General features: G+C 38.3%; 1 protein-coding gene and 1 long non-coding RNA gene across 2 annotated transcripts in view; both read left to right on the forward strand.

The window, feature by feature from the left end:
- The window catches only part of ERC2 (ELKS/RAB6-interacting/CAST family member 2), an 858,283-nt gene that overhangs the window by 162,835 nt on the left and 671,279 nt on the right, over positions 1-24,169 (forward strand).
- LOC122461224 overlaps positions 1-24,169 on the forward strand; it is a 29,035-nt gene that overhangs the window by 1,711 nt on the left and 3,155 nt on the right. Inside the window, exon 2 of the long non-coding RNA XR_006283057.1 lies at positions 22,775-22,845. This is a non-coding gene — a long non-coding RNA (uncharacterized LOC122461224). The remainder of the gene's footprint in view (positions 1-22,774; positions 22,846-24,169) is intronic.

Genomic DNA, 24,169 nt, shown 5'->3' on the forward strand with positions numbered 1-24,169 from the left:
TTTATTTTAATCACTTCTTTTATAATGTTGTAGTGAAATAAAGAGAAGGTGGAAACTTTTATTTTAAACTGATATCAGGGACACTTATTGGGCTTTTATAAGACCAGTTTAACTAAATGCAGTGTGGAACAATCTCAAGTAAGAACTGATGCAAAGATGACACAGAGAATAGTGAAGCTTTCTTTACATAACATACAAGCTCAGTCCTAACAAATTAACCAAGCTTCTACCTTTTAAATTTTAATGTTCTGAGTGTAAAGAAAAAATGTATCTTTTTTTGGAATGGATGATAATTTCACTTAGGTATTTTACTACAGTTTTAGTGGGATGTGATATTTTCAGTATTCTTCACAGACTAAACTGATTAGCATTACTCTGGATTCTTAAACAGTCATTGTGTTGCACTCTATAAATAACTGCATTTCAGCAGTGAGTAATGTCGATGTTTATTTGTAACTCAATGGGTGATGTGTATGTAGTCGTTTTAATATTTTCTGTACTGCCCATCTCCATCTAGCTGAGATGCAGACCGAAATGCAAACAGTGATTAAACCAAAACTGGATCTAGTGGGCCAGAAAAAAACAGAAAAAATTTTATCAAACAAACCTGGAGGGCAAAATATTGAAAAGAGAAGAGCTGATGAAAGAGGGGACTGCAAGCAGATCATAGGATGTAATCACCCAATTAGGTATTGCATCTATAGAACTTACCTTCTGCCCAACATTGAAGCTTTTGTGGATCCTAAGTGGGACTCTGATAGATATCCTTGGGGAAGGAGCTAGAGAGAAAAGGCTTTGCCAGCAGCCTGATTTAGAATTAAACTTGGGATGAAGTGCGGAGAGCTTTGGCAAACTCCAGTGCTTTGGAACAATATAGGAGAGAGGCAGACACTTAGGACTTTATATATTGTAAAGAAACCTTGAACTGAACAACTTCAGTGCTGAAATCAGTGCAGTACATGGATAGTGAGCATTAATAATTCTTCCCTTACAAATGGGCAGTTATGTTGAGGAACTGTTGCAGCTTCTGAATGACATTCAATGTTTAAATACTAAATATTCCTCTTTGCTGTACAGTGCGGGTAGGAGCAAAGGACTTAAAATGTTTTGGGACTCTTCTAACTAGTTGGCTACATGGGTATGTGGCATACTCCTGCTTGACCACAAACAGGCAGAAGTGGCTCTATGTGCCTATAAGGTTGCTTGGACCATGGGAATTTGAGGTGGAGGGAAGAATGTCGTTAAACCACAATATTAGGACTTCAGTAGCTCAGACATAGGTTAGGGGTTTGTTATAGGAATGGGTGGGTGAGATTCTGTGGCCTGTGTTGTGCAGGAGGTCAGACTAGACGATCATAATGGTCCCTTCTGACCTTAAAGTCTATGATTCTATGAATGTCAGATGAGGGAACGAGGAAACATCTGTGCTGCATGTTAATATGCCGCCTTCACCTCAAGAGACACTTCAAGCAGCATAAACTCAACATCTAATCTATATCGATATCTTTTCTAATCTAATCTCATCAAAATGACTGACCAAGTATTATTATTTATCAACTACAATTGGTTAATAACATAGTAAAAGCATCCTGATTGGTTATTAACTTAGACTGGTTAATAATTAAATCTCACAGAATTTTAATATCATGTGTTGCAAAAGAGCTGCAGGAGACACGTTAAAGAGCCACTTGTGGCTTCCAAGCCTCAGTCTGAGTAACACTGCCTTAAGCGTAAAAATCAATAGCCTGGTCAGAAAACAAAGGTTTCTAAATAACATGACAGTAATGGCATGGAATTTTGGTACAGGATTTTGTGATGCAGAGTCAGAACAGGTCATGTTGTTACAAGGTTGCAAAAAAGTTGCATGCAAATGAAACCGATGAAAACCAAACTGCCCGTGTTACTCTAGCTTGAAACATCAAGATTTTTTTTGTCTTATTACTACATATTCAAATATGTTTGGCTGTATTTCTAAAGACTTTCCTATACTTAGCATTAATAATACTGTAAGAACATAAAAATGGCCATACTGGTCAGACCAAAGGTCAGACCAAAGGTCCATCAAGCCCAGTATTCTGTCCTCTGACAGTGGCCAATGGCAGGTGCCCCAAAGGGAATGAAAAGACAGGTTATCATCAAGTGATTTATGCCTTGTCACCCAGTCCCAGCTTCTGGCAAACAGAGGCTAGGGATACCATTCCTGGCTAATAGCCATTGATGGACCTATCTTCCATGAATCTATGTAGCTCCCTTTTGAACCCCGTTATAGTATTGGCCTTTACAACACACTCTGGCAAGGAGTTCCAGAGGTTGACAGTGCATTGTGTGAAAAAATATTTTCTTGTTTGTTTTAAACCTGCTATCTATTAATTTCATTTGGTGGCCCCTTGTTCTTGTAAAAAGGAGGAGTAAATAACACTTCCTTATTTACTTTCTCTATACCACTCATGATTTTATAGACCTCTATCATATCCCCCCTTAGTCGCCTCTTTTCCAAGCTGAAAAGTCCAGTCTTAATCTCTCCTCATACGGCAGCTGTTCTATACCCTAATCATTTTTGTTGCCCTTTTCTGAACCTTTTGCAATTCCAATATATCTTTTTTGAGATGGGGCGACCACATCTGCATGCAGTATTCAAGATGTGGGCATACCGTGAATTTATATAGAAGCAATATGATATTTTCTGTCTTATTAGCTATTCATTCTATTCGCTTTCTCGACTGCCGCTGCACATTGAGTGGATGATTTCAGAGAGCTATCCACAATGACTCCAAGATCTCTTTCTTGAGTGGTAACAGCTAATTTAAACCCCATCATTGTATATATGTAGTTATGTACTTTGTCTTTAACACAGGAAGCTCTTATGGGGTTCTATAATGTGCTAAAAAAATCTTGTCTAAAACTCATGAAATAAATAATTATTTTTTTCAGAAAAGTTTTGTGCTAAGTGAACAGAAACCTGTTTTGTATGTTAACATTTTATATGTACTGTTTGTTTGTGTGTGTGTAGGCACACACACTTATACCTGCTACCATCACTATGGTTAAGGGCCTCTCTGCATTTCTGTTGTCAAATGAATTAACATATATATAGAGGGGTTCCTCCATGCACATATCTGTCCGTTCTTGTGGGGAAGGAGGGTCTTCCACCCACTTCCTCCACACACACCCCTCATGGATATGAGGGCCCATGTACCGCACAGAGGAGTGGACACAGACTAGTCAGGCCAGGGAGAGGAATGAGCAGCTGGACTAAAGGATGCATACTGGCCATGAAGAGCTTATGTGAAAGCAATAATAGAGCCTGGGAGTGTTTAATTTCTTGTAATGAGTCCTCCTTTGTTGTTTCTGGAGCTGTTGTGATCAGGTGTAGTCCCTGGTATTGTGGATCCAGTGGAGGTGTGCTGCCAGGGGAAAAGTTTTGTGCAGACAAATAGGGCCTATGCTTGGATGGGTGTTGCATTCTTAGGGCTGTGCAGATTCCCAGGAATCCATCAGGCTTGTGGGCTGCTTCTGTGATCTGTTCCTTGGGATGGGTAGGCAAACCCCACCCTATGAATGGAATGATCAGGGAGAAATTTCTTCTCCAAGAGCTGCATCCCACAGGTTTTACTGAATGAGAGAATGATCAGGGTCAGCACTGTAAATGAAAGACTGAGTTTCACATTTAACTCTGAATTTTCCTGCTTCTTTATACGCCATGGAGAGATGGATACAAACTTTCAGGAGACACAGAATTCATTTTCAAGAAATTTTCAACAATCAAATTAGATGACATAATACAGTTGTGGTGATAATGCATAAGCAATACAACAAAATACATGTATTGACTGATTAGCTATTTCTTATTTTACATGATCAAAACCACATTTCACAGCTGTGACCTCCTGGTTTTCTGATGTAATCACCATGAATTAGGACATCAAATAGAACTGCAGAATGCATATAAGCTAAAGTAATTAGGTTTATTGGTTGAGTCACTTGTGATGACTGTCTTGTCGTACCATAACAGTTTCATATCTGTTCTGAAATAAATCTAGAATTATTTTTTCCTATATTAAACCCTTGTTGGGGTGGGTGGGGTGGTAGTAGAATCTTGCAATCAATCAATATGCAGGCGGGAAGAAAGACATTTAATAATTTGTTAAAGTTACTACACTTTGGACGGATCTTTAACTGCTGTAACTTTGACATGGCTCCCTTGAAGTCAATAGAAGCTCTACTACTGATTGCAACAGGAGTAAAGTGGGCATAAATACATTGGGAATAGCTTAACCCATCATGGAAATACTTTAATCTATAGGGATGCAGGCAGCAATCAGTTGGTGCATAGCAAGCTGTACAATAGTGATAACGGTGAAAAGCAAAACCACAGGTTGTGGGATTTTTTTTTAATCTTGTCTGAAATTCTCCTATCCCAGTGTTTCCCAGTCTTGTTTGGGATAGAGACCTGGGGTGAGGAGGGATTATCAAGGGTGGAGAAAGTTGTAGAGGCCTGAATCCCTTTCCACCCTCCCTGCTTCTCTCTTATTCAGTAACCCTGCTGCCAAATCTGCAGATGGCTCCTTGAAAGCATCCCAGCTTCCCTGCCTGCTCCTAGTATGGATTTCAGTATTACAGATGTGGGATCACCTCACATCCAGGGCTACTATCTCATGCCACAACTAACTGCCCAAACTTCCCTGCTCCTCTGTCACTCAAATATATCAATGAACACCCTCTCTTCTCCCTCTCAGTCTGTAGCGTAATGGGGGAAGGGGATTAGAGAGGATAAAGGAACAAGTGTGGGGAGAAAAGTAAGGGAAAAAAGTTTGAAAGAAAGAAGGGGGGGAAAGAGCAAGACACACAAAATAGAAAGGACTAGAAAGAAAGAGCAGAGAAGCAAGAGAGAAATAAACAGGAAAAAGGATAGATGGTGGCAAATGTATCAGTATGTGCCTGGCATGGGGGAAGCAGTGCACAAATTCACCAAGCAGTTGCTCCAATTGAAAAAAGGGATTGGATCAACTGTCCCATACTAATAAGCTTCATTTACACTTAACATGGGAGATCATGAGTGGCATATTTTTGGTGTTATTTTGAGTTATGATGACATTACTTTTAACTCGTGAAAATAAATGTTTCCTTCCCATTGTCCCATGATACTCCTATGAATTGATCTTTCTCTCTTCATCATAGATTTAGATAAAAACAGACACTACCCATCAAATTCAATAGGAGTTCTGCTGGTTTGCTAGCTATGGGACCAGACCCCTAACACACTGTGTGCTATGTGTGAACTTATGTTACTTTGCCTAATATTCATAATTTGTTGACACTTCACAATTTTATTTAAAGCTATAGATTTTATTATCAAATTTAAAGTCAACAGCAGTTAGCAGAAAAAAGGTTTTGACAACCTTTAGGTTAAAGATTGGAAACATTTTTACTAATGCCTTAAATCTTGACACAGATTAGTTACTTATGAGTGTCAGTTAATGTTCTGTTAAATAAACTTCTCAAGATGTAGAGGACTGGTTTTCATGGAGACTTTGATGTTTTTGGCTCACTTTGTAGATTTCATTCAAAAAGGCAGAATCTTGATTGAAACTTCAGAAATGTCACTCAGTAGTGCAGTAGGATGTCTGGTAGTTTGGTCATTGCAGCCAACACATCCATTAACTATAGATTTTTGCTCACTTGATATACTGACATGGGCACAGGTGTCTGGATATCTTCATTTTACTATCTTAGGTTCAGAAGTGTTGATAAAAGAAAATTAGCCCAAATTCTTATGTATTGTTAGCTTTTGGCCTTTGTTTGACCTGTAAAGTTATTTGTACCTTTATCAAAGTAATAGCATGATCTAAGTCTAAAAATGTTTTATATTCCATTCCCTTCTTGTCTAGGTAAATCAATTAAATGTGAACATGGAAAACACTTTAGCCATAGAGTGCTACTTTGTGTAACTTTCTAGGTTTTACTGCAATATATGTGTTTACTGATTAGTTGTGGATAGGCTTCAAACCAATATAATTATTCTGTAGTACTTTGTTTTTCCTTATTATACTCAATACTCCAGAATTGTAATGTTCCTAATATCACATTTGGTGTGCAATTAGTGTACATATTGAATACATCCATCTCTTTTTAGTTAAAAAGTGTAAAAAAAATTGAGAAACTAGAAAACGCACTGAGGTCACAAAACACAGCTTTGTACAAGTTAAAAGTGAAAGTTATTATCAGTAAACAATATGCATTGTTTCTGTGCTTGGAGATTTGATTTTTAAATGTTTGGGCTCATTGATTTTCTTTGTTAATACAATTGTTTTTTAGATAGTCAGATTTCATTCACACAGTGTAATGTATAGTGTCTCAGGAGAGATTTGTATGTGGGATGGTAGCTACCATCAATGACCAACTAATGGTTTAAAAACTTAAATAACTCATATGATATGCAGCATTTTAGTTAATGTGGAATTTCTGGTATTCTTTGTCCGTCTGTAAAAATGTTTTGAGTGATCGTTTTTCTTAATGACATTCTTTTGCATGTCATGAATATTATGTGAAATTCAGTATAATAAAGTAGAACTCTAATTCAGCCAAGAGTTCTTTCCTAAGATAATTTAGACAAGTGTCCAAAGAAGCATATTGTATTTAAACATGGCAAGTTAAAACTGCTCCTTACTCTTCTTGTAAAGATCTCCACTGATAATGCTGTGCAAACTATAGTTGTCTCAGCTGGGCAAAAAGGTGTATCCCCCATAAGTATATACAAATGTACAAGTAACTTTTCTCTAATGACAAAGTAAAAATTGGATGAGTGACAGAAAAGATTTTTGTTTTAAATATATTGGAATGTTTTCCATATGCAGTACATATTTGTGATTCAAAAAGAATAAAAACAGATTGTCCTTACTAACCTTGCTAAGTTTGCATCTTCCAACATATTTGGAAATGTAGGTGCATGAATCATTCCTTTCATTCTTCAAGGTACAGGGCAAAATTCTGTATTACTTTATCCTCAGCCCTAAATAAAAAGCCGACATTTTGTAGCAAGAATTGCTTTCATGCACCAACCAGTATTCTCAGATGGAGCTTTGCACATTCTTTAATGGAACGTCTTGCAGATGTGGATGGTATTCGTAAGAAAAGATTTTTTCCAACCATTTTCCAATGAATGACCTGTCAAAACTTTGCCAGGAAAAGGAAATGTATCCTTTTAAAACTCTCAGTATATTCTCAGCCAGATCAAACACGTAGTATTCCCAGGATTGGATTTATACACACTGGTGCCTGAAAAATAAAAATATTTAATGAGGTTGCTCAACTGATAATGGAGGTTGCAAGTGAATATTAGCAGTGAAAACTAAAGGAGAAGGTAGGAGATATTTTGCATATTTCTGTAGTAATAAATACCGGTAGGACATAGGAATGTGAACTCTCATCCTCCACAGAGACAAATTCACACCTAACTGGAAAACATCAAGATAATGAAGATGAAAACAAAGCAGCAAAGGACAAAGCTCACTGTGGTTTTTGTTTTCTAGAAGAGAACAGGATAACTATTGACTGTGGGGGAGGGAATAGGAAAAAGATGTCAATGTTCTTTCATCACTGTCCAGTCTGTGCAGGTGACAGGGGGAAGTAATATGTTATCTATCTCCCACTCCCACCAAAGACTGTGGTAAGGGTCCTCATATTGCTTTAATAGCATATAGAAGATTAGTTAAGCTGTTTTTTGATTACTTCATTTTGGCAACCTTAAAACACTGAGAAGTTGATGCTTCTTACTGAAAAATTTTAACAGTAGCAATGCTTACTGACTTTTTAATGTAGGAAGTCTGTCAGGTATATTTATGTGTATGAAGTAGAAAAGAACTAAGCATATGTGCAGATTCCATGGGTACTCCGGGGCTGAACTACTCACTGAAAAAAATAGGGGGTGCTCAGCACCCAGAGGGCCAGAAGTCCCGTTCCTGCTCAGCCTCTTCACCCCAAGGCCTTGCCTGCCACACGCATGGAGGGAGGGAGCAAAGAGAAGAACCTGCTGGCAAAAACAAAAGTCTGTGCCTATGAACTGAAGAATGGTATAAAACTGAGTAACAATATAAGACTATGGGCTTTTCTACATTTACCGGAGGATCATTGGTGGTCGAGTTAGCGGGTCAAGTGAAGACCCGCTAAATTGACTGCCGATCACTCTCTCGTCAACTCCTGTACTTTACCTGATCGAGAAGAGTAAGGGGAGTCGACGGGAGAGCATCTCCTGTGAATGTCATGTAGTTTGGACCCCAGGGTAAGTAGATCTAAGCTGTGTTGATTTGAGTTACGCTATTCACGGAGCTCAAATTACATACCTTAGATAGACTTTTCTCTTTAGTGTAGACAAGGCCATAGACTCTTCTTGGTAGATCATCCATTCCTGCTACTGCTTTTGCAATGCAAAGGATGGAAATGTGGCTAAGGGAACAATATCTGAAGCTAATGAATTCCACTACAGCATGAATACAGTGGCATATGAAAATTGCAAATGATATCTCTGACTTGGTGATTACCATGGAACTGTGACCATTTTCCCTAAGAGGCAAAAAGGCACTGATCTGCTTATTTAAATGCCTAGTGCATGGAGGGTGCTGAAAGGTATGTGTGTGAAACACAATTTAACAATGATTGGGAAGGATAAAGTGGCTGAGGTTTTGTGTGCTAATGCATTTAAGAAGAGCTGGCCCAAAAATACTGAGGTAGAGTTTTAGGAAAGTCTGGTGAGGTTTTTAATGGTTTGCCCTTTCTTGTCTACAAAACATTATTGATGGATGAGTACCTACTCTACTTTTGCCAAATGCTTCCCCTTCTTTCCCCTACCACTCAATCATATTGTATGCAACTTTTAAAGAAATATAATGGTTTAAATATAACCATGCCATGCATTTGTTAACAGAATTTTACTGAGGTTGCAAAATCAAGCATTCAAATTAAGGAAAGGGCAGAATTAATGTTGCCAATGTAACCTTACTTTGATCCTATTGTGTATATGTGTTATGATATGGTCTTTAGTTACATGATTATATGCTGTTTTTTCCACCAGACCTGTACCTCATTTAGTGAACAAGACAGACAGTGCTCAGTTATTGAATCAGTGTTTGTAGTGAATGAGGCTGTTTGTAGGACACTAGCCCCATTTGCAGTAGTTGGAAAGTATATAGTGAATAAAAAGTAAAGAAGGAAAAAAGATAAGTAATATGGTGGGTTTAAGACAGCTGACTGTGACCCAGAAATACTGGGTTCAATTGGTAGCACTGCCACACATTACCTATATAAAAAGAACAGGAGTACTTGTGGCATGTTAGAGACTAACAAATTTATTTGAGTATAAGCTTTCATGAGCTACAGCCCACTTCATTGTATGCATAGAATGGAACATATAGTAAGAAGATATATATAATTTTGTGTATACACACACATACATACCGAGAACACAAAAAAGTGGAGTAAGAGACTAATTAATTAAGATGAGCTATTATCAGCAGGAGAAAAAAACTTTTGTAGTGATAATCAAGATGGCCCATTTAGACAGTTGACAAGAAGGTGTGAGGTGTGAGAAGGTGTGAGGTGGGGAAATAGATTCAATGTGTAATGACCCAGCCACTCCCAGTCTCTATTCAAACCCAAGTTAATGGTATCTAGTTTGCATATTAATTCAAACTCAGCACTTTCTCGTTGGGGTCTGTTTTTGAAGCTTTTCTGTTGCAAAATTGGCACCTTAAAGTCTGTTACTGAGTGGCCAGAGAGGTTGAAGTATTCTCCTCCCCGTTTTTGAATGTTATGATTCCTGATGTCAGATTTTTGTCTATTTATTCTTTTGCATAGAGACTGTCCGGTTTGGCCAATGTACATGGCAGAGGGGCATTGCTGGCACATGATGGCATATATCACATTGGTAGATGTGCAGACGAACGAGCCTCTGATGGTGTGGCTAATGTGATTAGGTCCTATCATGGTATCACTTGAATAAATATGTGGACAGAGCTGGCATCGGGCTTTGTTGCAAGGATAGGTTCCTGGGTTAGTGTTTTTGTTGTGTGGTTGCTGGAGAGTATTTGATTCAGGTTGGGGGACTGTCTGTAAGCGAGGATTAGTCTGTCTCCCAAGATCTTTGAGAGTGAAGGATCATTTTTCAGGATAGGTTGTAGATCTTTGATGATGCGCTGGAGAGGTTTTAGTTGTGGGCTGAAGGTGACAGCTAGTGGAGTTCTGCTATTTTCTTTGTTGGGCCTGTCCTGTAGTAGGTGACTCTGGGTACTCTTCTGTCTCTGTCAACCTGTTTTTTCACTTCAGCAGGTGGGCATTGCACAAATCTGACATCAGGAAGCATAACATTGAAAAACGGAGAACACTTCAACCTCTCTGGCCACTCAGTAACAGACTTAAAGGTGCCAATTTTGCAACAGAAAAGCTTCAAAAACAGACTCCAACGAGAAACTGCTGAGCTTGAATAAATATGCAAACTAGATACCATTAACTTGGGTTTGAATAGAGACTGGGAGTGGTTGGGTCATTACACATATTGAATCTATTTCCTTAAGTTAAGTATCCTCGCACCTTCTTGTCAACTGTCTAAATGGGCCATCTTGATTATCACTACAAAAGTTTTTTTTTCTCCTGCTGAAAATAGCTCATCTTAACTAATTAGCCTCTCACAGTTTATATGGTAACTTCCAACTTATCTATCTATCTGTTCCATTCTATGCATCCGATGAAGTGAGCTGTAGCTCATGAAAACTTATGCTCAAATAAATTTGCTAGTCTCTAAGGTGCCAAAAGTACTCATGTTCTTTTTGCGGATACAGACTAACACAACTGCTACTCTATTACCTATATAATGTCACATCTGACAAACTTTTCATAGGTGTCTGTTCCTCATTTTCTGGGTGCTCAACTTACTTAGGGCTTGATCTTTAGAAATACAGAGTACTCAAAGTGCAAAGTTAATGAGAGTTGAAGATGCTCAGCACTTGTGAAAATCAGGTTCTGGGTGTCCCAAGTTGAGCATTCGATCTCTGAGGCATCTAAAATTAGGTAACACTTCTGCAAATTTTGAAATTAATGTCTCTGTACCTCAATTTCCCATCTGTAAAATGGGAATAATACTTCCCTGCTCCACAGAGGAGCTGTGAAAGCAAATTAATTCATATTTGTCAGACATCAGCATGGTGATGAGTGCCGTAGGAAAAAACCTATGATTAAATTCCTGATGAACTTTTTCTGTGGCACTCGTCACTATATCAAGTTTCTCACAAATATTAATGAATTTATCTTCACAAGACTCCTAAGAAGTAGGGAGGTGGTATTATCCCAATTTTGCAGATGGGGAATTGAGAGACAGAAACATTAAGGCCAAAACTTGCTGAAGTGCCTGCCCATCCATCCATATCTAAGCTAAATACTAAATTTCTCATTCAGTGTGTGGCCCGTGCTTTGTTTAGTGCAGTAAATAAAGTGTAGGCCACCACTTTGAGAGATTTCAGAGTAGCAGCCGTGTTAGTCTGTATTCGCAAAAAGAAAAGGAGTACTTGTGGCACCTTAGAGACTAACAAATTTATTAGAGCATAAGCTTTCGTGAGCTACAGCTCACTTCATCAAGTGAGCTGTAGCTCACGAAAGCTTATGCTCTAATAAATTTGTTAGTCTCTAAGGTGCCACAAGTACTCCTTTTCTTTTTTCACTTTGAGAGAGCAAATATTGAACAGCTACTTCCTTCACTAATCACTGTCCATCCTATAGAGTGCCTCACAAATTCAGCAAGATAGCTAAGCATATGCATAACTAACAATGTGAGCAGTTCTGTCTGTATCAAGCTTAAATGGACATAAGTACCTTGTTGAATCAGAGCGAGAATGAACCTGCAGATAGAAACAATATGCGATCTCATAATGAATTATGCATGGGGAAAAATTTAAAACCCTGGCAGCACTGGCATTTTCCTAATTTTTGTTCACTTGAATCTGAAGCTTTAACAATGTTCTTCTAGCATAGTTTTTTACGTTATAATAAAAGTTGATTTCCCTTAGATAAGGGGAGCAAAGAGTAAACAACTTTCCCCTGTTGGTTATCTCTCAAAGATTGTGTGTGAATACAAGTTTTACTTAAGTTCTGCTTTTGTTTTGGATTGGGCTTAAACTTGATTGCAGCCTGTAAATGGTAGGATAACAGATCTGATAGCTTTTATTTTGTTTTACTGGAATTTGCTACACACCAGATTAAATCAACTGAACCCAAGAAAGGGATGTTTATATATTGTTCTGCCCTATGGTATTCAATTTCCCCTTCAAAGTAATGAACAAAGAAAAACAACACACAGTTGTATATTTTATAGTAAAGTCATATTTCACTTTGGTCTGAAACTTTTTAATTTTTTTTTAACCAGGGAAAGGAATTGTGGGAAATGGTGTTAGATTATTTGAGAGCCATCTTTTTTTTTTTTTAAGCAAAATAAATCCCTTGTTATTTGTACATTATGGACCTGATGAAACCATTTTTACAAAGGAGAAGTTTCACTGATTTGAATTTGATTGATTTGAATTGAATAAAAGGCTCAAGATTTGAATAGTGAAACATGCAATGGGGGTGAGGAAGGATAGATTCATAGATTCATAGATACTAAGGTCAGAAGGGACCATTCTGATCATCTAGTCCGACCTCCTGCACAGTGCAGGCCACAGAATCTCACCCACCCACTCCTATGAAAAACCTCACCTATGTCTGAGCTATTGAAGTCCTTAAATCATGGTTTAAAGACTTCAAGGAGCAGAGAAGCCCTCCCTCAAGTCAGCCATGCCCCATGCTATAGAGGAAGGCGAAAAACCTCCAGGACCTCTCCAATCTGCCCTGGAGGAAAATTCCTTCCCGACCCCAAATATGGCAATCAGCTACACCCTGAGCATATGGGCAAGATTCACCAGCCAGATACTACAGAAAATTCTTTCCTGGGTAACTCAGATCCCATCCATCTAATATCCCATCTCAGGGGATTTGGCCTATTTACCCTGAATATTTAAAGATCAATTACTTACCAAAATCCCATTATCCCATCATACCATCTCCTCCATAAACTTATCAAGTTTAATCTTAAAGCCAGATAGATCTTCTGCCCCCACTGCTTCACTTGGAAGGCTATTCCAAAACTTCACTCCTCTGATGGTTAAAAACCTTCGTCTGATTTCAAGTCTATACTTCCTGGTGGCCAGTTTATACCCATTTGTTCTTGTGTCCACATTGGTGCTGAGCTTAAATAATTCCTCTCCCTCTCCTGTATTTATCCCTCTGATATATTTATAGAGAGCAATCATATCTCCCCTCAACCTTCTTTTAGTTAGGCTAAACAAGCCAAGCTCCTTAAGTCTCCTTTCATAAGACAAGTTTTCCATTCCTCGGATCATCCTAGTAGCGCTTCTCTGTACCTGCTCCAGTTTGAATTCATCCTTTTTAAACATGGGAGACCAGAACTGCACACAGTATTCTAGGTGAGGTCTCACCAGTGCCTTGTATAATGGTACTAAAACCTCCTTATCCCTACTGGAAATGCCTCTCCTGATGCATCCCAAAACCGCATTAGCTTTTTTCACAGCCATATCACATTGGCAGCTCATAGTCATCCTATGATCAATCAATACTCCAAGGTCCTTCTCCTCTTCCGTTACTTCTAATTGATGCGTCTCCAACTTATAACTAAAATTCTTGTTATTAATCCCTAAATGCATAACCTTACACTTCTCACTATTAAATTTCATCCTATTACTATTACTCCAGTTTACAAGGTCATCCAGATCCTCCTGTATAATATCCCAATCCTTCTCCGAATTGGCAATACCTCCCAGCTTTGTATCATCTGCAAACCTTATTAGCACACTCCCACTTTTTGTGCCAAGGTCAGTAATAAAAAGATTAAATAAGATTGGTCCCAAAACCGATCCCTGAGGAACTCCACTGGTAACCTCCCTCCAACCTGACAGTTTGCCTTTCAGTAGGACCCGTTGCAGTCTCCCCTTTAACCAATTCCTTATCCACCTTTTGATGTTCATATTGATCCCCATCTTCTCCAATTTAACTAATAATTCCCCATGTGGCACGGTATCAAATGCCTTACTGAAATGTAGGTAAATTAGATCCACTGCATTTCCTTTATCTAAAAAATCTGTTACTTTTTCAAAAAAGGAGATTAGGTTGGTTTGGCACGATCTACCTTTTGTAAAACCATGTTGTATTTTGTCCCATTTACCATTGACTTCAATGTCCTTAACTAATTTCTCCTTCAAAATTTTTTCCAGGACCTTGCATACTACAGATGTCAAACTAACTGGCCTGTAGTTACCCGGATCACTTTTTTTTCCTTTCTTAAAAATAGGAACTATATTAGCAATTCTCCAATCATTCGGTACTACTCCTGAGTTTACAGATTCATTAAAAATTCTTGCTAATGGGCTTGCAATTTCAGGTGCCAACTCCTTTAATAATCTTGGATGAAGATTATCTGGGCCCTCCGATTTAGTCCCATTAAGCTGTTTGAGTTTCGCTTCTACCTCAGATATGGTAATATCTACCTCCATATCCTCATTCCCATTTGTCATGCTACCATTATCCCTAAGATCCTCTTTAGCCTTATTAAAGACTGAGGCAAAGTATTTGTTTAGATATTGGGCCATGCCTAGATTATCTTTAACCTCCACTCCATCCTCAGTGTTAAGCGGCCCCACTTCTTCTTTCTTAGTTTTCTTCTTATTTATATGGCTATAGAACCTTTTACTATTGGTTTTAATTCCCTTTGCAAGGTCCAACTCTACTCGACTTTTAGCCTGTCTCACTTTATCCCTACATGTTCTGACCTCAATTAGGTAGCTTTTCTTGTTGATCCCTCCCATCTTCCACTCCCTGTATGCTTTCTGCTTCTTCTTAATCACCTCTCTAAGATGCTTGCTCATCCAGCTTGGTCTACAACTCCTTCCTATGAATTTTTTCCCCGTTCTTGGGATACAGGCTTCCGATAGCTTCTGCAGCTTTGATTTAAAGTAATCCCAGGCCTCCTCTACCTTTAGATCCATAAGTTCTTCAGTCCAATCCACTTCCCTAACTAATTTCCTTAATTTTTGAAAGTCAGCCCTTTTGAAATCAAAAACCCTCGTTGCAGATTTATTTTTGTTAATCCTTCCGTTTAGTTTGAACTGAATTAGCTCATGATCACTTGAGCCAAGATTGTCCCCTACAACCATTTCTTCTATGAGGTCCTCGCTCACCAAAATTAAATCTAAAATGGCATCCTCTCTAGTCGGTTCAGCAACTACTTGATGAAGGAATCCATCAGCTATCGCATCTAGGAAAATCTGAGCCCTATTATTATTACTAGCACTGGTTCTCCAGTCTATATCTGGGAAGTTAAAGTCTCCCATGATCACGCAGTTTCCATTAGTATTTACTTTATTAAAGACATTAAAAAGGGCTCTATCCATATCCAGATTAGATCCCGGAGGTCTATAGCACACCCCAAGCACTATCGAAGGAGAGGCTTTACTAGTTTTCTTCCCCAATGTAATTTTTGCCCAGACGGACTCTGTCTTATCCATTGCATCGCTTCTTATTTCTTTACATTCTACCTCATCATTGATGAGGAAGTAGTGATTCCATTACATAGTTCCTCTGTATGCATGTACATTCCTCTCCAGGCACACTATGAGTTGGAGTTCTGTTTTTTGGGAGGGGGAAGTCAAGGTAGAAGGGCATAAAGCTCGTTCCCAGTGGAAATTCACCATGGAGTTAATTCTGTGACCTGGTTCATTTTCTGGGTCATCCAAAAGGTTAGTTCAGATCCATAGTGTACTAGGGATAGATTGCAGAAGAAAAATGTATGTGTGTGGGAAAAGTAAAACATCTCATAAGTGTCTAATAAACTGACACAAAAATTTTTTTTAGCCTTTTAAAGTGCAGACTTCCCTAGAAGTAATACAGAATTAATTATCATGCCATGCTGTGTATGTGAGGAGTGTGTGCTGATTTCTGAATGCTATGATGCTCGCACCACACTTTCTAGATGCCAAGTATATGTTGAAGGTTTTTTTCCCTGTATATTTAAGTTTATGAGAATGGTATAATTGTGCATTGTTAAGTGTAATAAAATTCAGGTGTTTGTCTTTGGGGGCTGAAAAAACTAATATACTTTATACAATTATTTTGTTGAAGGCAAATTACAGAATTAATTGTATCTGAATATTGTGGATTAATACAAGAGTTTAAGAAAAATACAGTTTTGACTTAAGACTTCTCAAATATGAGATTAAAAAAATATGCAATAGCCACATCTGCATGTTACTTCAGTTTTACTTAGGGTTGGAGGCAGCTTAGGGTGACCAGAGAGCAAATGTGAAAAATCAGGACGGGGGTTGGGGGTAATAGGAGCATATATAAGAAAAATACCAAAAATCGTGACTGTCCCTATAAAATGGGACATCTGGTCACCCTAAGGCAACTAGAAATAATCAAAAGGCTATGGATGCTGGCTGCCCACCTATACTGGGGAAAAAGTGGTCTGCTCAGCAAGACCAAAAAAAGTACTCCAGGGAGAAGTTGCAAAACAGTTCATTCTGGTCTGCATTCAGAAAGGAACTTAAGCACATCCCTAACTTTAAGTAGGAGGGTAGTTTAGTTGACTTCAGTGGGGTTAGGGATATGTTTAATGGGGACCTTTGTATGCAACTATAGTCCTATTGATCATCTCCTCCTCTACTTAGTCTATTGAACCTGTGGGATTTTCTAGAGCCCACATTCTTCTCCCTCATCATCACCACCACCACCACCACTGAGGCCAAGAAAGACAAACTGCTCTGTGTGACCTAAGGGCCATCTGGTATAATGGGGAGTAGATAAAGCTTGGTGAAAATGTCCTTGGCCTTTTGACTCTTTTCCCCTGGTTAACGTTAATATTTGTTTAATTTTAATATTCTGGGATACATTTGGGCAGTGCATGAGTGGGAATTTTGCCTGAGTGAGGACATGGAGGTCAGGACCTTTAAGTATCATATGTGAGGAATTCTTATAAGAGTGTTCTGTGGAAACAATCATGAACAGTAATGGATGTTGCCTGACTAGTTTTCCACAATAAAATAGACCCAATTTAATCAAATAGTGCTGTTATTTTTTAGTGAACATCTGCTATTTTTAATGTTCTTTTTGGGAGAAGAGAAAAACCTATATAAATCAAGTACAATAAATATTATTGTCTTACAATATGTTTTAGACATGTGTTGGGACGAAAACAATAACTACAAGCTGGTACTATAGAAATCTTTCTGTAGACAATTAGACTGAAGCATTGTTCTTTAATATTCTCCATTACTGTAATAGATAGTTCAGTTCCTGTACACTTCTTAGTCAATAAACAAACATTCAGGGCATGCAAAAAGTTCATTTTCCACAGGTTTTGGAAAAATGAAATTAGATGAGATAATTCAGTGTTATGGTAATGCAAAGGCTAAAAAATAACACACACTCATTGTAACTTGAGCAGAGCTCAGAATGTTTTCTGTTAGAAATTACTAGCATTAAAAATATTGCAGTGTTTTTTTTTTAACTAAGGGAAACTCTTGTGAATTGTATTAGTGTCATTACAATGCTATTTTATCACCAATGTTTTGGGAAATTTAAGATACCATAACTTTGAGTGTTCAAGATGTGTTTAGTCTTTAGATAACACTTCAAGTGCAGGGGCCTGAGAGATAAGAGATTTATGTTCGTGTTCCTGACATTGACCTCAACTTGGGCCCAGTTCTTGCTCTAACTGAGCAAACTCAGTTGGAGTTCTGGGTATTTGCAATCTCACAGGATCAAATTCTTGATTTCTTTGAGCTCAAGCCTGAAGTACTGAAAGAGGTGTGGAGAGCCAAGGAGCTAGCATTCTATCTAAATAGAAAATCTAGACATCAAAAGATGTATTTAAATCTGCATTTTTAAAGCCTGGTGAGCACTGTTGAATCTTCATTAAAATTTACACATGCAAATCCAGTGTTTGTTCTTGCTAACTTGTAGTTGGACAAAGTTATCCACTTGCATGTGTAATATGAATTGTTTAGTACACAAGCACTTCTATGAACTCATCCAATGCACCCCCCCCTTTGAAAATTTGCTTTTCATCATAATACCTGGCCCTTATAGTGCTTTTCACCTGTCGAGTTCATATGTTTTACATAGATGGGTAAGTTCTCTTGTCCTTACGTTAAAATTGGAGAGATTGAGGCCCAGAGAAGGGAAATGACTTGCCCAAGGTCACCCAGCAGGTGTAAATGTGATTGGCCACTGTCACTTCATAACATTATGAAGCCAAAACTTTAATTTATTTTACAATTTATATTCTCCTATTGCATTCCCTTCTGTTTCCATACAGCCTGTATAATTGCTACCTAAAGACTATGACTTGTATAAAATTATGGTACTGTGCTGGACAACTCTATGTTAAGAACTTTAGATTAAAAGAAAATCTCTGCATGCTTCCTGGTGTAATCTAGAGTCTCCTTTCTCTCCACTTTTAAAAGATCTTGCCCTGTTGAATTGGCTGTCCCATCCTAATAAATAATTTTACATTTTTGATACTTTTGCTATTATGTGCACTGTAACTCAACAATCAAAATACTAGGGTTGTTGATTAATTGCAGTTAACTCACTTGATTAACTCCAAAAATTAATTGCGATTAAAAAAATTAATCGCAGTTTTAATCACACTGTTAAACAATAGACTACCAGTTGAAATTTATTAAATATTTCAGATGTTTTTCTAAATTTTCAATTATATTTATTTCAATTACAACAGACTACAAAGTGTATAGTGCTCACTTTATATTATTTTATTACAAATATTTGCACTATAAAAATGATAAACAAAAGAAATAGTATTTTTCAGTTAATCTCAGACAAGTACCATAGTGCAAGCTCTTTATTGTGAAAGTGCAATTTACAAATGTAGTTTTTTTGTTTGTTTGTTTCATAACTGCACTCAAAACCAAAACAATGTAAAACTTTGGAGTCTACAAGTCCACTCTTACTTCTTGTTCAACCAACTACTACAAGAAACACGTTTATTTACATTTATGGGAGATAATTCTGCCCGCGTCTTGTTTACAATGTCACCTTGTGACAGGGTGCTAAGCAGAAAACTGCTTAGCCAACCCTCTGTCACTCCAGCTCCAATTAAGGGAGGTGAATAGGAGCTGAGTAGCCGACCTGGCCCTGATTGGGGAAGCTTGAACAACATGCCTCATCAGGCTGGGTTGGATAAGAGCCCCAAGGGAAGACAGTTGGGGCAGGTGCTGGAAAGAGGAAAGCTGCAGTAGAGGGAAGGCAGTGAGGGGAAGCAGAGAGAAATAGCTTGCCCCCTCTCTCCTGCCGGTGGACTACAAGAAAGGGACTACTTGTATGGTGGAAAGGTGGTGGGAGCACAGCATATAAATAAAAGCACCAGGTGGGCACTCCACCTAAAGGTCTCTGTGTGACTTTCTCAGCCCAGCGGGGGCAGGAGCCAGGAGGACTCTGCAAGGATGCTGCTATACACCTGAAAGTGAGAACAGGCGTTCGCATGGGACTGTTGTAGCTGGCATTGCAAGTTATTTACAATAGTCCCACGCAAATGCCTGTTCTCACTTTCAGGTGACATTGTAAACAAGAAGCGGGCAGCCTTGTCTCTTGAAAATGTAAACAAACTTGTTTGTCTGACCGATTGGCTGAACAAGAAGTAGGACTGAGTGGACAAGAAGTAGTGCCTAAAGTTTTACATTGTTTTATTTTTGAATGTAGTTATTTTTTGTATATAATTCTACATTTGTAAGTTCAACTTTCATTATAAAGAGATTGCGCTACAGTACTTGTATTAAGTGAATTGAAAAATACTATTTTTACAGTGCAAATATTTATAATAAAATATAAAGTGAGCACTGTACAGTTTATATTCTGTGTTATAATTTAAATCAATATTTGAAAATGTGGAAAACATCAAAAATATTTATATAAATAGTGTGACGCAGCAGGAAGGGGGGAGTATTGACCTGGGAATGTTGCAGGGGAGTTTTACTGGGACTGTCTGCGTTGGGGATGGGAGACTTTCCTTGAGGGATCATACCTGAGCATGTAACATGAGAGCCCGGGGGAGGGTTGGGGCCAGGTAACGCTGTCTGCCCAGGAAACTGGACAAAGGCTGGAGGAGGAACCAGGGGTAGGCGGGGTGAGATGGCTGGAGGGGGTATCAGTTTGGAGCTGGCTGGGGAAATGGAGTGAGCCCTAGGGCTGGGGTCTAAGCTCCCTGCCCCCCAGAAGGACTTGACTGAGGGGTCCTGGTTGTACCTACAAGCTCTGTTTGGGACTGTGTTCCTGTCATCCAATAAACCTTCCATTTTACTGGCTGGCTGAGAGTCACGGTGAATCACAGGAAGTGGGAGTGTAGGGCGCTGAGTCCTGCACACTCCGTGACCAATAGTATTCTTTTAATTTTTAACAGTGCAATTAATTGCAATTTTTTTAATCACTTGTCAGCCCAACAAAATACCTGGTGTCATGGTTAAAGGGTATCCTGTGATTCAGACCCACTTTTAGTCCCTGTCAAGTACACTTCTCTGGTGAGTGGTGTTGCTACCTTCCCTTCTTCTGGATGGATCCATGTGGTCCTACTGCTCTTAGACAGGATCTTTGGGCTGTAGGCCCACCCCCATTTACCAAGTGTGTTAATAGGACATCTCCAACCGTGTTTGGCACCTGAAAACTCTTCCTTTTGAAAGCTTGTGACCAATGGCTGATTAAAGTGACACAAAAATAGCTTCTTCAAAACAAAATATTTATTTATCCAAAGGTACATAGCCAATGGAAAAAAGGGTTAAGGATCTCACTTGGGTTTTATTCTTTCCTTGAAGTTTTGGGTAAATTTCACTCAGTCCAATCATCCCTACTCCTACAGTCCTTGCAGCAATCTGAGTCTTTCTGCCAGAGACTCATCTCCAGCTACTGCTGCCCTGCTCACCTTTTCATTCCTTTGATCTTATGCTTGGGCCAAGGAAAAATTAACCTGGTAGCCTGGTTGGAGCTAGGCCGGGGGGTGCGGGGGGCATTTCTCTATTAATGACTCCCTTGTTGTTTTCCTTAATGACCCTTGGTATTCTCTTTGGTGGTACCTTATTGTTATCATTGTTTCTGTGCCTGTCTGTTTCCTCCAATAGGCTCCTTGAATTTAGCTCTGTGCAGTCAGGTAGGATAATATCAAGCAGGTAAACTGAGGTGCATATGATATTCATAAAAATAATACAAATAACTCATTCTCCTCACCTCCTCACCTCCTGCTATTTATTAGAAATTTCTCATTATCCTAACATGAGAGAAATAAGATGGCAGGAGTACAGGCTTAGTCATGCATAATTCACTTTCAATCACACTGTTGCTTTCCAATTGAAAACATTATCTTTACATGTACTTCTGTCAATGAGAACAATCAGAAAAAGCTAGAATTTGATGGAACAATAGACATGAAGTTATGCAAAGCAGAATTATCAGGAACTAAGAAAATTTAATTTCTTAAGATATGAGGAAGAGCACTCCTTAGGGAGTTTGCAGAAAAAAGGGAGACAGTTTATTGTACCACTAAATCTTTAGTCTCCAGAGTGGTGCTAAAGTAGCCAGACATTACCAAATAGTCCAGGGTTTACGTTGGTAACCACACTGGGAAAACTTCCTGGCTCTCAAACAGCCTGTAAGAGTTCCAGTGTTTGTGGGAATTGTAGAAATGTAGGGCTGGAAGGGCCTTCACAGTCAAGTTCAGCCCACCCTGTGCTGAGGCAGGACCAAGTAAACCTAGACTATCCCTGACAGGTATTTGTCCAACTCATTCTTAAAAACTTCCAGTGATGGGGGTTCCACAACCTCCCTTGCAGGCCTAGTCCAGAGCTTACCTACGTTTATAGTTAGAAATTTTTTCCTCATATCTAACCTAAAATGTCCCTTGCTGCAGGTTAAGCTCATTGCTATGTTTAGTGGACATGGAGAAAAATTGATTACACCATCCTCTTTATAACAGCCCATAACATATTTAAAGATTATCATGTCCCACCTCAGTCTTCTTTTCTCAAAACCAAATATGCCCAGTTTTTTACTGTCATAATCTCAGGATGCTTCAAGATCAACCTATCTGTTGTCTAGCAAGTTTTTATGCTAAGGTATCCCTATTTCTGTAATATATCTATTACTAAGGCCTTACTTAACTTGTGATATTGTAGAAATTGTGGATTCTACCATATTCAGATTCCACTGTAATTTTGACAGTGGGACCCCCATTGTGCAGCGGGGTTGACAGTGGGAGCCCTCGCTGTCAGCCCCGGGCAGCCAACAGTGGAAAATCACGGACAAATAATAATGCATTTTATAACTGCAAATAATAAGGTCCATTATTACTTTTCCACAATTTTCCATGACTTGTCCATAACTGAGATGTAATTTTTTGACATTCATCCCACAATTCAAGTAGGGCCTTACTTATTACCATAAGATAATGTGAAAATGCCTATCTGTTGTAGAGGTAGACATATCCCTTTTTTTGAAGTTAGAACAGTCAAACAGCTGGGTACCTGCTGATTTTAACATAGTATCGGACAACTTACTATGTTTCTGATTAAACTCAAAAGGGGAAGAGCATGTTTAAATCTTCCTTTGTGGTATTGGCTTATGCGGAAATAATATTTGTTCCTGATTTAATTCACTTTCTCAATTTATATTGCTATCTTAGGGTTTTCCTTCCCCCCCGCCCCTGGCTTACCTAGGCAAATAAGGATTCTCCAGGTTCCCTCCCTTTGACTGGTAAGATTGTACACTCCAACTTCTTTGAAGAGAGTTAATATACAAAATGGATGGGTATCGTTTTTATTTGAACTTTTATTAATATATAAATAAAGGCATGCAGCAGTATAGTTCAATTATGAACTATATTTGTGAAAAAACAGGGAAAATTGACAACAATACGAATAATAAATATAGCTTATTAGTTTTTGGAAAAAAATAGAACTAGTCAATTATACTTGTGACAGTTCACTTTGAGAAACTTCTTCTTTTCAAAGATGCTTTCCCTTGAGCCATTGGAGGAGAAGGTTCTGTCTTGAAGAGCTGTCTTTAACCAACTTACTACTAGTTTTCACCAGTCTCTAAATAGTTTTTAATATTACAGTTTATTTACAGATTACTAAACCTCAATCTTCATTTACAAATATCAGTTTAATACACTTTCTAAACAATTTACTTGGGCTTGTTATGTACAAGACCAAAAATTGCTGTTAATGTTGTTTAAACATGGAAGTGTGTAGTCAGAAGGCATTGTTGCAAGTACACTCTGAATATTGTGAATAGTATTTTCAAAGCAGCCTCAAGGAGGCAGATGAACAACTCCCTGTATGTGCCTAACTCTCTTAAGCTCTGCCATAGATCCAGCCTTTTCCTATTATAAAACATGATATGAAAATTCTAAAGGATAAAAATCATCTGCTCTAGACTGAGAGTCCTGATTCTCCCTTGTTCTGTAGGACCACAGGCCTTTCTGAACAATAGAAATATACATATGTGAAACCTTTTGTAATAGTTGGACAATTGTAGAATAATGTACCTATTGTTTTTTCCTAACCCAAGATGATTAGTGGTTGTCATGTATCCTGCTGGATGAGTTGCTATCCCCCCTTTTTTTTTAAAAAAAATCCCTTATATTGGGGTAACATCTTTAACCACTCACATTTTAAAATTTTAATCTGTTAGTCACCTAAAGAAGTAGGCTGATCTTTTTTTTTTTTTTTTTTTTTCAGAGGTACAGTAGTAGGCCTCCACAGCTCCTACTGACATCTGAAAATTAGGCTGATTTTATCCTTATTTAGGCAATTGACTATAAACAACCAAATGTAGATTTCAGTTCTTAATATTAACATATTAAGGTATGGAAATGCACAGTTTAAACAACTGTAACTTTTCCTTGTAACAACATCATGCAATAACTGTACAATTAATAATATACGTATTATAGACACAGATCAGAGTAAACCGATTCATTCAGAGTATACATTTGATTTTTTTTTAAAACATCCCTCCCTCCCCCTATTCCCACTACATGGCAGAGTTATGGTTAGATGTCCAAACTCTGTGT

This window comes from Dermochelys coriacea, chromosome 7 (genome assembly GCF_009764565.3).
Source record: "Dermochelys coriacea isolate rDerCor1 chromosome 7, rDerCor1.pri.v4, whole genome shotgun sequence".
NCBI lineage: Eukaryota > Metazoa > Chordata > Testudines > Dermochelyidae > Dermochelys > Dermochelys coriacea.